Here is a 19,903-nt window from a genome sequence, read left to right as displayed (position 1 = left end):
CGGGGGTTGTGGGTGGGGACACAGCGGGTGCAAGGTCCCAGAGGGAGTCTGTGTCCTGTCGCCCGTCGGAGTGTGCCACGTAGGCGTACTGCGGGTTTGCATGTAGGAGATGGACTTTCTCAATGAAGGGATCCGATTCATGGCTCCGCACATGCTTCTGGAGGAGGACGGGTCCAGGAACTGTTAGCCATGTTGGGAGCGAGACCCCGGAGGTGTACTTCCTCGGGAAGGCAAACGCACGCTCGTGACGGGTTTCATTAGTAGCGGTGCACAGGAGCGACTGGATGGAGTGAAGCGCGTCGGGGAAGACCTCCTGCCAGCGGGTGACAGGGAGATTTCTAGACTGAAGGGCCAGCAGGACGGCCTTCTAGACTGTCCCGGTCTCTCTCTCCACCTGTCCATTTCCCCGGGGGTTGTAGCTGGTCGTCCTGCTCGAGGCGATGCCCTTGCTGAGCAGGAACTGACGCAGCTCATCACTCATGAAGGAGGATCCCCGATCACTGTGGATGTAGGTGGGGAAACCGAACAAAGTGAAGATGCTGTGCAGGGCTTTGATGACCGTGGCAGAAGTCATGTCGGGACATGGGATGGTGAAAGGAGACTGGGAGTACTCATCAATTACGTTGAGGAAGTACACGTTGCAGTCGGTGGAGGGGAGGGGCCCTTTGAAGTCCATGCTGAGGCACTCAAAGGGGCGGAAGACCTTCACAAGATGCGCTCTGTCTGGCCGGTAGAAGTGCGGCTTGCACTCTGCGCAGACTTGGCAGTTTCTGGTTACGGTCCTGACCTCCTCAATGGAGTAGGGCAGGTTGCGGGCCTTGAAAAAATGGAAGAACCAAGTGACCCCTGGGTGGCAGAGGTATCAGCGGGCAGCGAACGGCCAGATGAGCAGGGGTCCTGAGGCGCAGTCCAAAATGGCGCCAAAGATGGCGGTGCCCACATGGCGGGCGGCATCAAAGATGGTGGCACCCAGGGGCCGCACGTGGCTTGTGGTGGGGAAGATGGCGGCGCCCGCGGGCTGCACGTGGCTTGTGGTGAAGAAGATGGCGACGCCCCTGGATCACACGTGGGGGGTGTAGCAATGCTGGGCCTGGAAACAGTGGCTTTATTGCACAAGATGTTGTGCCTCCTGCAGCCGGAACCATAATGTGAGCAGCGCAGGAGAGCTTACACTTATACGCCACCAGCTGGGCGGAACCAGCAGGCTGGGATTTACTGTGGTACCTGTAATAGAGTAGCAGTACTGTAATACATGCAATGTGTTACTAGTGGTGTTTACCACAGCATGGAAGGCAGCAGGCTGCCTCAACCTCAGCTGTACATCCTGGACAGACACAGAGGCAGAGCGTGAGGAAGAGTGGGAAACTGTGGCACCTAGTGGGCACAGGTGAGCATAGGCACCTAGTTAAAATAACTCACCACTGTAAATAGGCACTTGTAAATAAACATCCCTCCATCCTGTCATTTCATGGCGCACGTTCTACAAATCGCCACGCATCCTCACCGCTTCATTCCTGTGCAAGTGGGAATGGCAGCGCTATGTCACTGCCACCTCCGACACTGATGACTCTCCGCCCCCCCCGTCTCACTCCTTGCATTAGGTGACAAGGCTATTGTAGCCACCTGAGTTGGCCAAGTCCCGATTTAAAATGGCGAATGGCAAAGGCTGAAGGGAAATTCAGCCAACACAGGCAGAAACCAGCAGGTGCCAGTTTGCTGTGTATTTAACTCTGCAAAAGCCCAGACAGCATTGATACCAGCGACCATCAGCATAATAATGTAGCAGCCATCTACATATTAATGAGCAATCCCCAGGAACAATAGCAACATTTGGGACAAACAAAACTAAGCCAGACTCTTCGGCGCCAGCAGGAGCCAACACAAAAGAGGTTAACGGACCCCTCAAGACCGCCCATTGATCAGGGAACCGCTCCAGTATTGGAGAAATTGAACCAAGCGATTGGAACAAAGTCCAATCACCTAGAACCAGGTACAGGGTCCGCCCCGAAAGGCGGGAAGCCCCTGGGGACTATAAAGTTAAGCCCCAAGTTCAAATCGCCCCTCTTCTTCTTGACCGGGTCACCCAGCAACGCGAACCAACATTGACCGTGACCGGTCCAGTGGCCGCCGAGAGATCGTAAGTCTTAAGTCAATGCTCGCTACGAGATGGGCGCTCCTAGCTACCAATCCATACCAACTTCGAATCCCGTAGACTCAGAACCCGAACGAAAGGCCATTTGTTCCCCTGACCTGGTGGGCCAGTCCGAAGCTAAGTATAGGCCTGTTAGTTGTAGAAGTAGCTTAGAAGTAGAATTTGTTCATGAGTAGCGATTACTATGTATAATAAATGTGCTTTGATTTGAATCTTACTAATCGGTGTATTGAGTTATTGATCATTACTTGAACTTGAACCTCGTGGCGGTATCATAAAGATACCTGGCGACTCGAGAGCAAAGGTTATAAAACAGAGCCAATTGAACTAACCAAAAGTTACCAACATTATTAAGTGGATGCATGAGATTTGAGTCTGCATCCTCACGGGGCAGCTCAAAGAAACCCCCATCATGATATGTAACAGGGTGAGTAATGATAGACTTCACCGTGAAGCCTTGCTTTGGGGGTCACAGCAGTGCATCTGTGTGATGTAAACTCTTGATTGAGCATTGGAGTTCAATGCTTGGCACTCAACTATTTTGATGGAAAACAAACAAACTAAATTAAATAAACTGAGGGACCAAAGTAAAAGGGGCAGCCCCTTAAAAGGATACTGCCGTAAAAAAAAGCCAATGAAACTTAAAACATCAAACCAAAATGTGATCAAAAGGATAGATTAAGCACCCAGACCCTGAGGTGGCCACTGGGCATGGAAGGCCTCAATTTTGCGCATGCTCCTCTCAAGGGACACTCGGCCACAAATGTGGCCGCGGTAGAGGGGTAGCCAGTCGGGTCGGACAACCCGTTTCGTCCCCCGCTGTCTGGACCTGTTTATGGCAAGTTTAGCCAGGCCCCGGAGCAGGTTCATGAGGAGGTCCTCCTCCCACCGCACGAAGAGGCCCTCCTCCCTCCGCACCCCGGTCCGCACAGAGTGCCCATAGATCAGGAGCATGGGGCTGAAGTGTAAACAAAACAGTAATAAAAGTTTTTCAAAAACTAAAATGGGTGCAACTTACTTAAGCATTGTCCACGGATATAACGAGGCCGCAAAAAAGGCAGGCGCCTTGGGAGTCCGTGAACTGATGCAGTTTATAGGTGTATGGGACTGCTGTGTGCAACACCCTCCACAAAGTTTGCAGTCGAGTATTCCAGATTTGAGGACATCACAGGCGTCAACAATGAGCTAGCCTCGTCCTGGGCAAACCACCTTCTTGATCATGGTTTCAGCGGCAGTTCTGTTTAGCTTTGTGTGGTGAATGTATTCACCTAAGTATGAACTGTCTGTATAGTGCTGTGACCTATGACCTGGAAATGATAATACGGACTACTTCCAGGTATTGTACTGGAACACTGGTGGGCTCCGCCTCTGGCTCCGCCCTCACCGGGGGATATATAGACCGGCCACCTGTGGGTGGCACTCATTTGTACAACAGATACTGGCAGTCGAGTTCATGGATAATAAAGCCTAGTATTCACTCGTTCTCACAGTTAATTGACCGTATAACACTTTGCATATCTAATTGGCACTGTTGAGTTGCCAATGAAGGATGAAATTGCATTTCAATCAATTGAATGCCTCGTGTGACAGGTGAGGCACAGCGGATTAGAGTAAAGCCTGCAATGAGCATGACATGCAGGTTGTGTTTTCTGTGTGCTTCTGCTTTTGGCTGCAAAAATGCCTTAAGGTCTAGTTTTTGTTTATTGCTGCCTCTTCTGCTTCTATGGCACAGGGAGGCTGTAAGCAGGCTTGCTCCCAGTTTGAAGAAGGGGAGGAGGTGCTCTCTCACTCCTCTGCTGTGCTCTGTGTTAGTGTGGCTTTCAGGTAATGATTGTTGCTGCCTTGAGAGACTGCTGCTGGGAACTGCCAGAGGGGGAAGAGAGAGGAAGAATGACCTGACTGTTGTTGCTGCCATTTGGAAGCTGTGTGCTTGCTTGCTGCCAGATGCAACCACTGCCAGTGCTGACGAAGGGGGAGGGTGATTAAACTGAGCAATGTGCTGAGGGTTTGATGAACTGCTCTTGCAGCTTGCTGGCACTTTTATTGTACTGCTGATGGTTCAATGTTTCATGCCGTGTGTTTGCTTGCTGCCGCCTCCTCTACTGTGGTTAACCACTGTATTGCATTGTGTTGTGTTGTACATGCCTGGGCTTGTCTCGGCTGGCTCCGCCTGTGGCTCCTCCTCTCGGGCTCATATATAAAGGTGGCTAGTCTCTGCCTCCGACCCAGTTCGGGTCCAGAGGCAGGAAGCTTGCTGTTTAGTGTATTAAAGCCTCAGTTACATTCATCACTCGTCGTGTGTTATTGATGGCATATCAATTTAATACACTAAACCTATAAGATGAACTCATCACTCAAGCCTGACCACCTGGAGCTGGACCCACAGGCAGCCAACGCCACAGAAACATTTGAGCACTGGCTAAGCTGCTTTGAAGCGTATCTCGCATCCTTCACCGAAGACTTCACAGACCTCCAGAAGAAGCAGATCCTCCACGCACGGGTGAGCCCACGAGTCTTTCTTCTCATCGGGGACGCCCCCTCGTATGCGGAGGCAATAACGCTGCTAAAAGGACAATACGTGAAATCCGCTAACGAGGTGAATGCTAGGCACCTCCTCGCCACGAGACGGCAACGCCCTGGGGAATCACTTGCAGAATTCCTGCGTGCTTTGCGTGTACTCTGCCGGAACTGCGATTGCCGGGCGATATCGGCTACCCAGCACGCGGAGCTGTTGATCAGGGACGCTTATGTCGCAGGCAGGAAATCAAACTATATCTGCCAATGATTATTAGAATGGGGTACACTCGGCCTCCCAGAGACAGTGCAACTCTCCAACTCGCTGGAGGTGGCCTCCCAGAACATGGAGGCCTACACCTCCGACCGCGCGGCGACCTCGTGGGCGCCGCCATCATCCGACCCGGGTGCGTCGCAAGCCTGTGCCGCGCTGCGGTCCGCCAAAGCCGGAGGCCCGAGGTGCTACTTTTGCGGCCAGGGTAATCACCCCAGACAATGCTGCCCTGCACAGAACGCACCTTGCAACGGGTGTGGGAGGAAGGGCCACTTTGCAGAAGCCTGCCAGGCCCGATCTCCCCCTAAAACTTCTAGGCCCAACAACGCTGCCTGCTGCCTGTCGGGGCCGCCCCCAGCTGCCGCGCCACCTGCCATGTGCAACCCGTGGGCGCCGCCATCTTCAATTTCGGCTGCCACGTACGACCTTGGGGGCCACCATCTTCAACGCATCCTCCAACTGCCATGCGTGACCCACGGGGGCCGCCATCTTGGACACCATCTCCGATGCCTCCCGCCACGCGCGAATCATGGGGGCCGCCATCTTGGGACCTCTCCGCAGCCTCCCAGGAGTCCGGCTCACCCGACCGTACGTTGACCACCGCTACCTCCGACCGGCCTACCAACCGCCTTCCGAAGCTCACCTCCATCACGCTCAACCAGTCCTGGCCGCACCACCTCGCGAAGTCTACGATGACCGTCCGGATCAATGGGCACGAGACGGCCTGTCTTTTTGACTCCGGGAGCACAGGCAGCTTCATTCACCCAGATACGGTAAGGCGCTGCTCCTTCCCAATCTTACCCGCGACCCAGAAAACCTCCCTGGCTTCCGGATCCCATGCAGTAGAAATCCGGGAATATTGTGTCGCGACCCTTACTGTACAAGGCGTAGAGTACGCTAACTTCAAACTCTATGTCCTTCCCCATCTCTGCGCTGCCCTATTACTGGGGCTCGACTTCCAGTGACACCTCCAAAGCCTTACTTTAAAGTTCGGTGGACCCCTGCCCCCCCTCACCGTCTGTAGCCTCGCGACCCTTAAGGTCGCCCCACCCTCGCTCTTCGCAAATCTCACCCTGGACTGTTTGCCCGTCGCTATTAGGAGCAGACGTTACAGTGCCCGGGACAGGGCCTTTATCAGGTTGGAGGTCCAGCGACTACTGCGAGAGGGGATCATTGAGGCCAGTACCAGCCCCTGGAGAGACCAAGTGGTGGTCATCAAGACTGGGGAGAAGCACCAGACACCGCACCCCCTTCACCGACTCAACAAATGGGTGAAGAAGAGGACAACTCGCTCCCGGACGCGCAGGTCTCGACACCGGTGCCCACACCACAGCTGGGACTGAGGCAATCACGGCGGAAGGTCAAGGCACCCGACAGACTTGACCTTGAAGGCCACTTTACCCCCGCCGGACTCTTTTTTTTTTAAACCGTGGGTGAATGTGGTAAACCACTGTATTGCATTGTGTTGTGTTGTGTTGTACATGCCTGGGCTTGTCCGGCTGGCTCCGCCTGTGGCTCCTCCACTCGGGCTCAAGTATAAAGGTGACTGGTCTCTGCCTCCGACCCAGTTCGGGACCAGAGGCAGGAGGTTTGCTGTTTAGTGTATTAAAGCCTCAGTTACGTTCATCACTCGTCGGGTGTTTATTGATGGCATATCATCTACTTCTGTGGCTTGGGGCAGGGAGGGGGAGGAAGTTAGGTGCCCTGCTGCCGGTGCTTTGGAAGGGAAGAGTGGCGGCCCGATTCAACTGAGCAGCTTGCTGCAGGACTGCTCATGCAGGGGCCAGTGCTTCTGTTGTACTGTTAACTGTTTCCTGTCCAGAAGTCTGTATTTGCTTCCTTTGCCTCTAATTCTGTAGCCTAGACCAAGGACTGAGTGGAGTCATGTGACCAGATGCGTTACTGCAGGAGGGAAAGGTTGATGGCCCGATTCCACTGAGCAACTTGCAGATTGTGCTGGTGACTGTTTACTGTTCCATTACTGGTGACTTTTTGTACTGTTGCTGAATGTCTGGAAGCGGTAGGGCCTGGGGGGGGGGGGGGCAGTGATTTTGATCAGTAAATGGGTTCAGTTTCTGGCCACTAATATTGTGGCGCATCCTCACGGTAGATATGAGATGGTCAGTGGGTCTTTGGGCACTTTGGTCTATGCGCCAAGCTGGGATGATGTGGGGTTTGTTAGGAGTTTGTTGGCCTCCACTCCTGACATAAACTCGCATCACTAATCTTGGGGGATGGGCACGATTCTCTGGAAAGGTTTCTAAGTGTGGTAGCGAGTGGGAAATGGCGCGAGCTTCCCAACGCTCCGCTCAGCGATGTCGGCAATGCAATTAAACATGAATTGGTCCATTTAACAAAGCCTCACGGACTTCTCGCCGCAAATGGCGGCTTGCCAGCTGATTCACCAGGACCGCGCTCATCAGCCCCATCCCCTCTAAAGAGATCAAGCAGCACTTAAACTGCACTTGCTCAGCCAATCCCAGCCAGCTCGCAACAATGGCGCTGAGGAGACCGGCCCCAAGATTCGCTGATGCTGACCTGGGGAGGCTCCTGGACGCAGTGGAGGTCAGAAGGGATGTCCTGTTCCCTCGAGGATCTCGGAGAGTCAGCCACAAGGCAGCCAGTGCTGCCTGGGATGAGGTGGCTGCAGCAGTCAGCTCGGGGAGTGTGACCAGGAGGTCTGGTGCCAAAAAGATGTCAACAACCTAGACCAGACAGCATGAGTGAATAGACATCAACGCTTCTTCTTCCCCCCCGCCCCCCCCACCCCTCACCCCCCACCGCTGAGACCTTTCCAGCCCCATGCGAGCATCCAAACCCCAACGCGACCCCCAACCCTCCCTTCACCCCGTACTCCCTTCAAAACCCCTACAACCCTTCCTTCATACCCCACCGCCCACCGCTGTGAACCACGCGTGTGGCTAACGATGCCCCCTCTGTGTCTCCTCAGGAAAAGCATTCCCACAATCAGCGGGAGAGGGCCCAGATGGGCAGAGCAGTGTCAGACATCAGAATCCTTCCTTCCTTTGAGGGGGCCTGAAGGTGACCGGGGTGGCCGAGGACAGGGCAGTCACCAACACGGAGGCTGGCAGACACCGCAGGGGTGAGGAACCACCGAGCTCCAACCGGAGGACCTGTCAAACGTGAGTACTGATTGCCTTACTGACTGACCCATCCCTCCAACTGTCCGCAGGTTCCTCCAGCTGACGGAGCCAGGTGGCCCCTTCTCCTGACTCCAAGGAGAACACGTCAGAGGGGAACTCCGAGGATGCAACTGCTATAGTCGCGGCACAGCTGTCATCCCCACCCTCCACCAGAGCAGATACACCTCGGTGGGAAATGTTAGTGGTCAGGCATCTGGGTCACAATCTGGTGAGCACCATTGATAATGCACATCCGGTGGGCGCAGGAAGCCCCAGGTGAGACAGCAGTCAGAGGCCTGCTGGATCCCAGGACCCATCTGGTCCCAGCCTGATGCTGAGCATCTGGAAGTGAGTTACCCGGAGCTGATGGAGACGATAGGGTGTGGCCGGGACATTCAGAGGGAGATGTCAGCGTCACTCCAGCAGATCCATAGCCACTTGCAGGTGTCCCAGAGGCTATGGGTGCAGGAGATGGCACCGGCAATGAGTGGCACCGAGGGCAATACTGCTAGGCTGGCAACCGCAGTGGAGAGCCTGGTGCACGATGTCGGCACCATGAGTGAAGGTGTCCAAGGTGTCGCGCAGTCGGTGACAGCCATGGCTGAGGGTCTCAACAGAATGTCTGCCTCGTTGGGGGATGTCACCTAGTACCAGGCCGACTTTGATGAGGTTCTGCGGGACATGTCCCAGGTGTAGTGAGCGACGGTGGTATAGTGGTGAGCATAGCTGCCTTCCAAGCAGTTGACCCGGGTTTGATTCCCGGCCATCGCATTAATAATTTATGGGCTGGCACGGTAGCACAGTGGTTAGCACAATTGCTTCACAGCGCCAGGATCCCAGGTTCGATTCCCGGCTTGGGACACTGTCTGCGGAGTCTGCACGTTCTCTTCGTGTCTGCGAGGCTTTCCTCCGCATGCTCCGGTTTCCCCCCACAGGTCCTGAAAGACGTGCTGTTAGGTGAATTGGACATTCTGAATTCTCCCTCAGTGTACCCGAACAGGCGCCAGAGTGTGGCGACCAGGGGCTTTTCACAGTAACTTCATTGCCGTATTAATGTAAGCCTACTTGTGACATTAATAAAGATTACTCTTCTTATTATAGATGTAGAGAATATAATAATAATCGCTTATTGTCACGAGTAGGCTTCAATAAAGTTACTGTGAAAAGCCCCTAGTCGCCACATTCCGGCGCCTGTTCAGGGAGGCTGGAACGGGAATTGAACCCGCGCTGCTGGCCTTGTTCTGCACTACAAGCCAGCTGTCTTAACCACGAATATCTTTTCACTTGTGGGAGAAGACCAAAACCAGGGTCATAAATATAAGATTAAACGTAATAAGAAAATTTAGAGAAACTTAACCTAAAGAGTAAGAATGTGGAACTTGCCCTAATAATGGTTGAGGCAAATAGCACTGATGCACTTAAGGGGAAGCTAGATAAATGAGGAAGAAAGGACCAGAAGGCAAGACTCCATTCACAGCATTTATTTCCTAAATTTGCAAACTTTAACACCAAAAGAACAAAGGCAGCTAGCACACAGGAACAGCACTACCTCCAAAGTCCCATTCCAAGTTGCCACTATCCTAATTTGGAAAGATATCACCATTCCTTCATTGTTGTTTGGTCGAAACTCGAACTCCCAGCCTCACAGACCTACGGAAGCACCTCACTCTCCTCTAGCCTACTCCATCTTCAAGTCTATCTGTGAAAACGACCACTGGGCAAATCAATGGCAGGACCTTCACAACTACTGAGACATCTCTGCATTTTCAAGATCTTTACTTCAGCTAAAGTAAAAACCAAACAAAACATCAGGGCTGCACTGAAATAAAGACTGAATTCAATTCCATTCTTATATTTACTGTTTTACGGGGCGGCATGTGGCACAGTGGGTAGCGCTGCTGCCTATGGCGCTGAGGACCTAGGTTTGATCCCGGCCCTGAGTCACTGTCTGTGTGGAGTTTGCACATTCTCCCAGTGTCTTCGTGGGTCTCGCGTCCACAACCGATGTGCAGGGTAGGTGGATTGGCCATGCTGAATTGCCCCTTAATTGGAAAAAAAATGTAATTGGGTACTCTAAATTTAATTAAAAAAAAGAAACTCCAAGGAGGCTTCACCTCAAAATAAAACAGTCATTTGGAGGGGTGAGAGATATGAAAAAGGTTAAATGCTTTCAGTGTTATAAACTGGGCCTCACAAAATTACAATACTGGAGATTAAAAGGTTAGCTGGTTGGGGTTATCAGATTTAAACAGGGAAAATGAACTTAGACACTGGACAACAAGAGATGCCTGTCAGATTGGTACACCAAGAGAAAGGGCAGACACTAGGGATGATAATGTGTGCACAACTTGTACTGGGGCCAGCAGGTGGTAGATGTGCTTAAATGTTTTGTGTGCAATGGGAAAATACTTCCATGCGAACAGGGTAGAATAGAAAAAAATATTTAAATTATATGAGATACAGGCACGAGTCAATCCCTAATGTTGTGGGATAAAGATTTTATTATCCAGAATGGCTATTGAAGGAAAAGGTTCTGGTCAGCAGCGTTCATGGTGAAATGAAAGAAATTCCAGGCATTCAAATTTCAGGAATTGAATTAATTCTAGGGAATGATGCAATAGGATCCCAGATGATAGTGATGCTTATTATAGCCAAACAGTCTAATTTGACGATGCCAATCTCGGCCCTTCATACTTGGCTCTGCTATTAGAGGCAGTTGAACTGACTGGTGCCAGTCACTTACAGGCATTGTTGTTGTTCCTAGTGCCACAAACCATGCTGATGTTAACTGTGATGACATCCCAACTTGGGACACTGGTTCGTGGGGGTGTATAATTTTATTTTTGGAATGGTGTGAGGAATCAAGTGAAACCCAGTGAGAATAAACAGCCTAGTTATCATTTAACAATTATTAAAGACTTATTGAATTAAACAGATAAATACACACTATCAGGACGACGCTACTCTAAGACAATTAAGTATATTAATTACTAAACACACGCACAGTTTGTGTAGAATGTACCCCTTGTTCCAAAATATATCTACGAACCCTGAACTTAAGACCCCCCTTTTCGCCAAACAGCATCCAAACAATAGATCTGTAAGTTAAAATCAGCTTATCGATAAATATAAACAATTTCCACTGATTGGGGAGTGGAAGACTAGGATGCATGGCTAAGAATTGGAACCAGATGTTGCAAGAGTGAAATTAGGAAACATTTCATACAAGGGGTGGTAGGGTTAATGGCAATTGATGTCAGTTAATTTTAAATTAGATTAATGGGTATTTGTTAACTGAAAGTATTCAGGAATATGGTGCAAAGAGGGTACGTAGAATTAGTTTACAGGTCAGCCACACTCTCATTGAATTATCTATTCTTATATGTTCCTATTCTTATTTATATGTTCCGAAAGACATACAGAGAAGCTGGGAGAACAATAGTGAAATTCTAGTGCCATCAGTGGCAAAGCAATGTAACTGCAGCATGACATCCAGGCAGTTTCCATTAAAATGTGGGCATGGGAATCTACAGGAAAAGTTGCTTGGAAACACAAAGGTTAATTTTGTACACTTATACAAAAACATTAATATAGAAAATTGATTTCTTAGGACCTGGAGAAGCATAGAGCTATAACATCTGCTGCAAGGATGTCAACAGGGCAGCATGGTAGCATAGCGGTTAGCGCAATTGCTTCACAGCTCCAGGGTCCCAGGTTTGATTCCCGGCTGGGTCACTGTCTGTGCGGAGCCTGCACGTTATCCCCGTGTGTGCGTGGGTTTCCTCCGGGTGCTCCGGTTTCCTCCCACAGTCCAAAGATGTGCAGGTTAGGTGGATTGGCCATGCTAAATTGCCCTTAGTGTCCAAAATTGCCCTTAGTGTTGGTTGAGTGGGGTTACTGGGTTATGGGGATAGGGTGGTGTGGGCTTGGGTAGGGTGCTCTTTCCAAGAGCCGATGCAGACTCGATGGGCCGAATGGCCTCCTTCTGCACTGTAAATTCTATGAAAGACTATGAAACAGATGCCGTGCTGTGGAGAATATTGCAAGGACAACAACAGCTCAACTGCAGCCTGAAACTTTGACCCTTGCAAGCATTAGCCAAGAGGTTCCTTGCTGATCCTTTTGTCTCTTTCCAGAGCATTTGCCACTCTCCTGTCTTTTAGCAAAATTTCAATTTCTAAAAGCATTTGATAAGGCTCCACACCCAAGCTAAGAGCACATGGTGTAGGGTGGTAACAAAGAACAATACAGCACAGGAACAGGCCCTTCGGCCCTCCAAGCCTGCGCTGACCAGTATTAATATGAATGAAGGATTGGTTAGCCAACAGGAAGCAGAGAGTAGGGAAAATGGATCTTTTCCAGGTTGGCAAGCAGTAACAAGTGGAATGCCACAGGGATCAGTGCTAGTGCCTCAACCATTTCTTTTTTTAACAAACATTTTATTCAGGCATTTACGGTTTTATAACAGCAAAAGATGCAAATACAAATGTAAACAATTCAGTGCGTAACACACCCCTCCATCTCCCACTGTTCCCGCCTAATCTAGACAAAATAAAATAGCCTAACTCCCCCTACCGCCCCTTACTCCCTAACCCCCCCCCCCTTATTGAATCTGCGAATAGTTTAGTTTCCCCCGAAGAAGTCAATCAACTGCTGCCACCTCCAAATGAACCCCAACACTGATCCTCTCAGGGCGAACTTAATTTTCTCAAGCCTGAGAAACCCAGCCATGTTGCTAGCCCATACCCATGATTTCAGGGGCTTCGAGTCCCTCCACACCAATAAGATCCGTCTCCGGGCTACCAAGGAAGCAAAAGCCAAAACGTCAGCCTCTCTCGCCCCCTGGACTCCCGGGTCTTCCGATACTCCAAACATCGGCACCTCTGGACTCGACGCCACCCTCGCTTTTAGCACCGTGGACATGACATCGGCAAATCCCTGCCAGAATCCCCTAAACTGTGGACATGCTCAAAACATGTGGACATGATTTGCAGGCCCTCCCGCGCGCCTCACACACCTGTCCTCTATTCCAAAAAACCTGCTCATCTGGGCCACCGTCATGTGTGCCCAGTGAACCACCTTGAATTGTATCAGGCTGAGCCTGGCACATGATGAGCACGTGTTAACGCTGCTCAGAGCATCCTCCCACCGATCTGCCTCGAACTCCTTTCCCAACTCATCTTCCCATTTACGCTTTAGCTCACCTAATTGGGTTTCCTCCCACTCTATAAGTTCTTTATAGTTTCCAGTATCTTCCCCTCCCCCACCCTCATTCTAGAAACTCCCCTGTCCTGTATCCCCTGCAGCGGTAGAAGCGGAAACCTGCCTTCGCACAAAATCCCTCACCTGCAGATAACAAAACCCATTCCCTCCCGGCAATTCAAACTCCTCTTCTAGATCCTGCAAACAGGGAAATCTCCCATCAATAAACAGATCCCCCAGCCTCTCAGTCCTGCCTCTCTGCCACCTCCAAACCCCCCCATCCATCCTCCCCGGTACAAACCGGTGATTACCACAAATTGGAGCCCACACTGCCGCTCTCTCCACTCCCATATGCTTCCTCCACTGCCCCCAAACTCTCAGGGCCACCACTACTACTGGGCTTGTGGAGTACCAGGCTGGCGGGAACGGCAGAGGAGCCGTTACCAATGCCCCCAAACCTGTGCCCTGTCATGAAGCCGCCTCCACCCGCTCCCACACAGATCCCTCCCCCACTACCCACTTCCTAATCATAGCTATATTTGCCACCCAGTAGTAGTTCCTAAAGTTCGGCGTCGCCAATCCCCCCCGGCTCCGCTCCAAAAGCACTTTCTTTATTCACGGGGGTTTACCCGCCCACACAAACCCAGAGATCACCGCATTTTTGGTATAGAAATAGGGAGGCACTGGGAAACAAACAAAAATCTCGAGAGAACTATTAATTTTATTTTCTGTACCCTCCCCGCCAGTGACAACGGGAGCATGTCCCACCTCCGAAAGTCCTTCTTCATTTGTTCAACCAACCGGGCCAAATTTAATTTTTTTTGGATAAATTTAGAGTACCCAATTTTCTTTTTCCAATTAAGGGGCAATTTAGCGTGGCCAATCCACCTAGCCTGCACATCTTTGGGTTGTGGGGGTGAAACCCGCGCAGACATGGGGAGAATGTGCAAACTCCACGCGGACAGTGACCCAGGCCCGGGATTCAAACCCGGGTCCTAAGCGCCGCAGTCCCATTGCTAACCACTGAGCCACATGCCGCCCTCAAATTTAATTTATGTAACTGCTCCCATCCCCGTGCCACCTGAATGGCCAAGTAGCGAAAACTCCTTCCCACTACTTTAAACAGCAACGCCCCCAGCCTCGTCTCCTGCCCCCTCGCCTGGATCGCAAAAACCTTGCACTTCCCCATATTCCATTTGTACCCCGAGAACCGGCCAAATTCCCCTAAGATCCGCATAATCTCCCCCATCTCCCCTAATGGGTCGAAAATATATAGGATATACAGGAGTAGGTCATTTGCATATAGCGAGACCCTGTGTTCCCCCCCCCCCCACCGGACTAGCCCCTTCCAATTCTTTGACGCTCTTAGCGCCATCGCCACCGGTGCCTGGTGCAGCAACCGAGCCCAGTCAATAAATCCCTGCTGAAACCCAAACCACTACAGGATTTCCCACAAATAATTCCAAAAGGCCTTCTCCACGTCCATAGTGACCACCACCGCCACCTCCCTCCCCTCGGAGGGCATCAAGAGCCTTCTAACATTGGCCGTTATCTGCATGCCTTTGACAAACCCATCTGGTCTTCCTCTCTCACCCCCGGAACACAATCCTCTAGCCTCGAGGCCAGAATTTTGGCCATCAATTTGGCGTCGACATTCAGTAGGGAGATTGGTCTGTATTGGTCTAGCCTCCTAATGAGGCTCCCTTGCCTCATTAAATGCCCTCACCAGCAGGAGGCACACCATCCCAGAAAACGTCATGTAAAATTCCACTGGGCAACTGTCCGGTCCCGGGGCCTTACCCGACTACATGGCCTCCAATCCATCTACTACTTCTTCAATCCCGATCGGAGCTCCCAATCCGTCCACCAACCCTTCCTCCACCTTCGGAAACTTCAACCCTTCCAAAAACTGCCTCATCTGCTCCACCCCAGCTGGGGGCACCGACTCATACAGCCGACTGTAAAACTCCTTGAACACCCCATTCACCCCCGCTGGATCCAAGACCGTGTTCCCCCCTCCGTCCTTCACTTTTCCTATCTCCCTGGCCGCCTCCCTTTTCCTGAGCTGATGTGCTAGCATCCTTCTCACCATACTCTTATGTCGCCCCTCTCACCTTCAACTGTCCCACCACCTTCCCAGTGGATATCAGACCAAACTCCATCTGCAGCTTCTGCCGCTTCTTCAACAACCCCGCCTCCGGGGTTTCAGAATACCTTCTGTCCACCTGGAGTATCTCCCCAACCAGCCTATCCACTCCACCTTCTCCCTATGAGCCCATATCAAAATTAGCTCCCCCTTAACCACAGCCTCCCACACCATTGCTGCCGACACTTCCCCATGTCATTTATCTCCAAATAATTCTGGATGACCTCCCTCACCCACCCGCACACCTCCTCATCCACTAACAGTCCTACATCCAATCTCCATTGCAGGCACTGACCCCCCTCCTTGCTCACCCGTAAATCCACCCAGTGTGGGGCCTGGACCGACACAACAGGAGGGTGGGTACCGGAGCAATAGGTCAGAAGGTGAAAACATTGAGGGAGAACTAGGGAATAGGGACAGTGTGGCTCTGAGGAAGAGCAGACAGGGAGATGTTGCTGAAAACAGCGGGTCTGGTGGCCTGAAGTGCATATGTTTTAATGCAAGAAGTATAACGGGTAAGGCAGATGAATTTAGAGCTTGGATTAGTACTTGGAACTATGATGTTGTTGCCATTACAGAGACCTGGTTGAGGGAAGGACAGGATTGGCAGCTAAATGTTCCAGGATTTAGATGTTTCAAGTGGGATAGAGGGGGATGTAAAAGGAGTGGTGGATTTGCGCTACTGGTTAGGGAGAATATCACAGCTGTACTACGGGAGGACACCTCTGAGGGCAGCGAGGCTATATGGGTAGAGATCAGGAATAAGAAGGGTGCAGTCACAATGTTGGGCGTTTACTACAGGCCTCCCAACAGCCAGTGGGAGATATGGGAGCAGATAGGTAGACAGATTTTGGAAAGGAGTAAAAGCAACCGGGTTGTTGTGATGGGAGACTTCAACTTTCCCAATATCGATTGGGACTCAATTAGTGCTGGGGGCTTGGATGGGGCAGAGTTTGTAAGGAGCATCCAGGAGGGCTTCTTAAAACAATATGTAGATAGTCCAACTAGGGAAGGGGCTGTACTGGACCTGGTATTGGGGAATGAGCCCGGCCAGGTGGTAGAAGTTTCAGTAGGGGAGCATTTAGGGAACAGTGACCACAATTCAATAAGTTTTAAAGTGCTGGTGGACAAGGATAAGAGTGGTTCTAGGGTGATTGTGCTAAATTGGGGGAAGGCTAATTATAACAATATTAGGCGGGAACTGAAGAACCTAGATTGGGGGCGGATGTTTGAGGGCAAATCAACATCTGACATGTGGGAGGCTTTCAAATGTCAGTTGAAAGGAATTCAGGACCGGCATGTTCCTGTGTGGAAGTAGGATAAATACGGCAAATTTCAGGAACCTTGGATAACGAGAGATATTGTAGGCCTCGTCAAAAAGAAAAAGGAGGCATTTGTCAGGGCTAGAAGGCTGGGAACAGACAAAGCCTGTGTGGAGTATAAGGAAAGTAGGAAGGAACTTAAGCAAGGAGTCAGGAGGGCTAAAAGGGGTCACGAAAAGTAATTGGCAAATAGGGTTAAGGAAAATCCCAAGGTTTTTTACACGTACATAAAAAGCAAGAGGATAGCCAGGGAAAGGGTTGGCCCACTGAAGGATAGGCAAGGGAATCTATGTGTGGAGCCAGAGGAAATGGGTGAGGTACTAGTGGTCCTAGGATGAATGTACTAAATTGGGGGAAGGCTAATTATAACAATATTAGGCGGGAACTGAAGAACATAGATTGGGGGCGGATGTTTGAGGGCAAATCAACATCTGACATGTGGGAGGCTTTCAAGTGGCAGTTGAAAGGAATTCAGGACCGGCATGTTCCTGTGAGGAAGAAGGATAAATACGGCAATTTTCGGGAACCTTGGATGACGAGAGATATTGTAGGCCTCGTCAAAAAGAAAAGGGAGGCATTTATCAGGGCTAAAAGGTTGGGAACAGATGAAGCCTGCGTGGAATATAAGGAAAGTAGGAAGGAACTTAAGCAAGGAGTCAGGAGGGCTAGAAGGGGTCACGAAAAGTCATTGGCAAATAGGGTTAAGGAAAATCCCAAGGCTTTTTACACGTACATAAAAAGCAAAAAGGTAGCCAGGGAAAGGGTTGGCCTACTGAAGGATAGGCAAGGGAATCTATGTGTGGAGCCAGAGGAAATGGGCGAGGTACTAAATGAATACTTTGCATCAGTATTCACCAAAGAGAAGGAATTGGTAGATGCTGAGTCTGGAGAAGGGGGTGTAGATAGCCTGGGTCACATTGTGATCCAAAAAGAAGAGGTGTTGGGTGTCTTAAAAAATATTAAGGTAGATAAGTCCCCAAGGCCTGATGGGATCTACCCCAGAATACTGAAGGAGGCTGGAGAGGAAATTGCTGAGGCCTTGACGGAAATCTTTGGATCCTCGCTGTCTTCGGGGGATGTCCCGGAGGACTGGAGAATAGCCAATGTTGTTCCTCTGTTTAAGAAGGGTAGCAAGGATAATCCTGGGAACTACAGGCCGGTGAGCCTTACTTCAGTGGTAGGGAAATTACTGGAGAGAATTCTTCGAGACAGGATCTACTCCCATTTGGAAGCAAATGGACGTATTAGTGAGAGGCAGCACGGTTTTGTGAAGGGGAGGTCGTGTCTCACTAACTTGATAGAGTTTTTCGAGGAGGTCACTAAGATGATTGATGCAGGTAGGGCAGTGGATGTTGTCTATATGGACTTCAGTAAGGCCTTTGACAAGGTCCCTCATGGTAGACTAGTACAAAAGGTGAAGTCACACGGGATCAGGGGTGAGCTGGCAAGGTGGATACAGAACTGGCTAGGCCATAGAAGGCAGAGAGTAGCAATGGAAGGATGCTTTTCTAATTGGAGGGCTGTGACCAGTGGTGTTCCACAGGGATCAGTGCTGCGGCCTTTGCTCTTTGTAGTATATATAAATGATTTGGAGGAAAATGTAACTGGTCTGATTAGTAAGTTTGCAGACGACACAAAGGTTGGTGGAATTGCGGATAGCGATGAGGACTGTCGGAGGATACAGCAGGATTTAGATTGTTTGGAGACTTGGGCGGAGAGATGGCAGATGGAGTTTAATCCGGACAAATGTGAGGTAATGCATTTTGGAAGGTCTAATGCAGGTAGGGAATATACGGTGAATGGTAGAACCCTCAAGAGTATTGAAAGTCAAAGAGATCTAGGAGTACAGGTCCACAGGTCACTGAAAGGGGCAACACAGGTGGAGAAGGTAGTCAAGAAGGCATACGGCATGCTTGCCTTCAATGGCCGGGGCATTGAGTATAAGAATTGGCAAGTCATGTTGCAGCTGTATAGAACCTTAGTTAGGCCACACTTGGAGTATAGTGTTCAATTCTGGTCGCCACACTACCAGAAGGATGTGGAGGCTTTAGAGAGGGTGCAGAAGAGATTTACCAGAATGTTGCCTGGTATGGAGGGCATTAGCTATGAGGAGCGGTTGAATAAACTCGGTTTGTTCTCACTGGAACGAAGGAGGATGAGGGGAGACCTGATAGAGGTATACAAAATTATGAGGGGCATAGACAGAGTGGATAGTCAGAGGCTTTTCCCCAGGGTAGAGGGGTCAATTACTAGGGGGCATAGGTTTAAGGTGAGAGGGGCAAGGTTTAGAGTAGATGTACGAGGCAAGTTTTTTACGCAGAGGGTAGTGGGTGCCTGGAACTCGCTACCGGAGGAGGTGGTGGAAGCAGGGACGATAGTGACATTTAAGGGGCATCTTGACAAATACATGAATAGGATGGGAATAGAGGGATACAGACCCAGGAAGTGTAGAAGATTGTAGTTTAGTCGGGCAGCATGGTCGGCACGGGCTTGGAGGGCCGAAGGGCCTGTTCCTGTGCTGTACATTTCTTTGTTCTTTGTTCTTTGTACTAAACAAATACTTTGCATCAGTGTTCACCAAAGAGAAGGAATTGGTGGATGTTGAGTCTGGAGAAGGGTGTGTAGATAGCCTGGGTCACATTGAGATCCAAAAAGACGAGGTGTTGGGCGTCTTGAAAAATATTAAGGTAGATAAATCCCCAGCGCCTGATGGGATCTACCCCAGAATACTGAAGGAGGCTAGAGAGGAAATTGCTGAGGCCTTGACAGAAATCTTTGGATCCTCACTGTCTTCAGGTGATGTCCCGGAGGACTGGAGAATAGCCAATGTTGTTCCTTTGTTTAAGAAGGATAGCAAGGATAATCCAGGGAACTACAGGCCGGTGAGCCTTACGTCAGTGGTAGGGAAATTTCTGGAGAGAATTCGTCGTGACAGGATCTACTCCCATTTGGAAGCAAATGGACGTATTAGCGAGAGGCAGCACAGTTTTGTGAAGGGGAGGTCATGTCTCACCAACTTGATAGAGTTTTTTGAAGAGGTCACAAAGATGATTGATGCAGGTAGGGCAGTGGATGTTGTTTATATGGACTTCAGTAAGGCCTTTGACAAGGTCCCTCATGGCAGACTGGTACAAAAGGTGAAGTCACACG

At 50.5% G+C, this 19,903-nt stretch overlaps 1 non-coding gene across 1 annotated transcript; it reads left to right on the top strand.

Annotated features, from left to right (window-relative positions):
• Window positions 1-8,782: 8,782 nt before the first annotated feature.
• Window positions 8,783-8,854, top strand: trnag-ucc (transfer RNA glycine (anticodon UCC)). The gene has a single exon. It is a non-coding gene; the product is annotated as a tRNA-Gly (tRNA).
• Window positions 8,855-19,903: the final 11,049 nt, after the last annotated feature.

This window comes from Scyliorhinus torazame, chromosome 11 (assembly GCF_047496885.1).
Source record: "Scyliorhinus torazame isolate Kashiwa2021f chromosome 11, sScyTor2.1, whole genome shotgun sequence".
Taxonomy (NCBI): Eukaryota; Metazoa; Chordata; class Chondrichthyes; order Carcharhiniformes; family Scyliorhinidae; genus Scyliorhinus; species Scyliorhinus torazame.
Note: the sequence above shows the minus strand (reverse complement) of the source record. Positions and strands in the feature narration are given on the sequence as shown.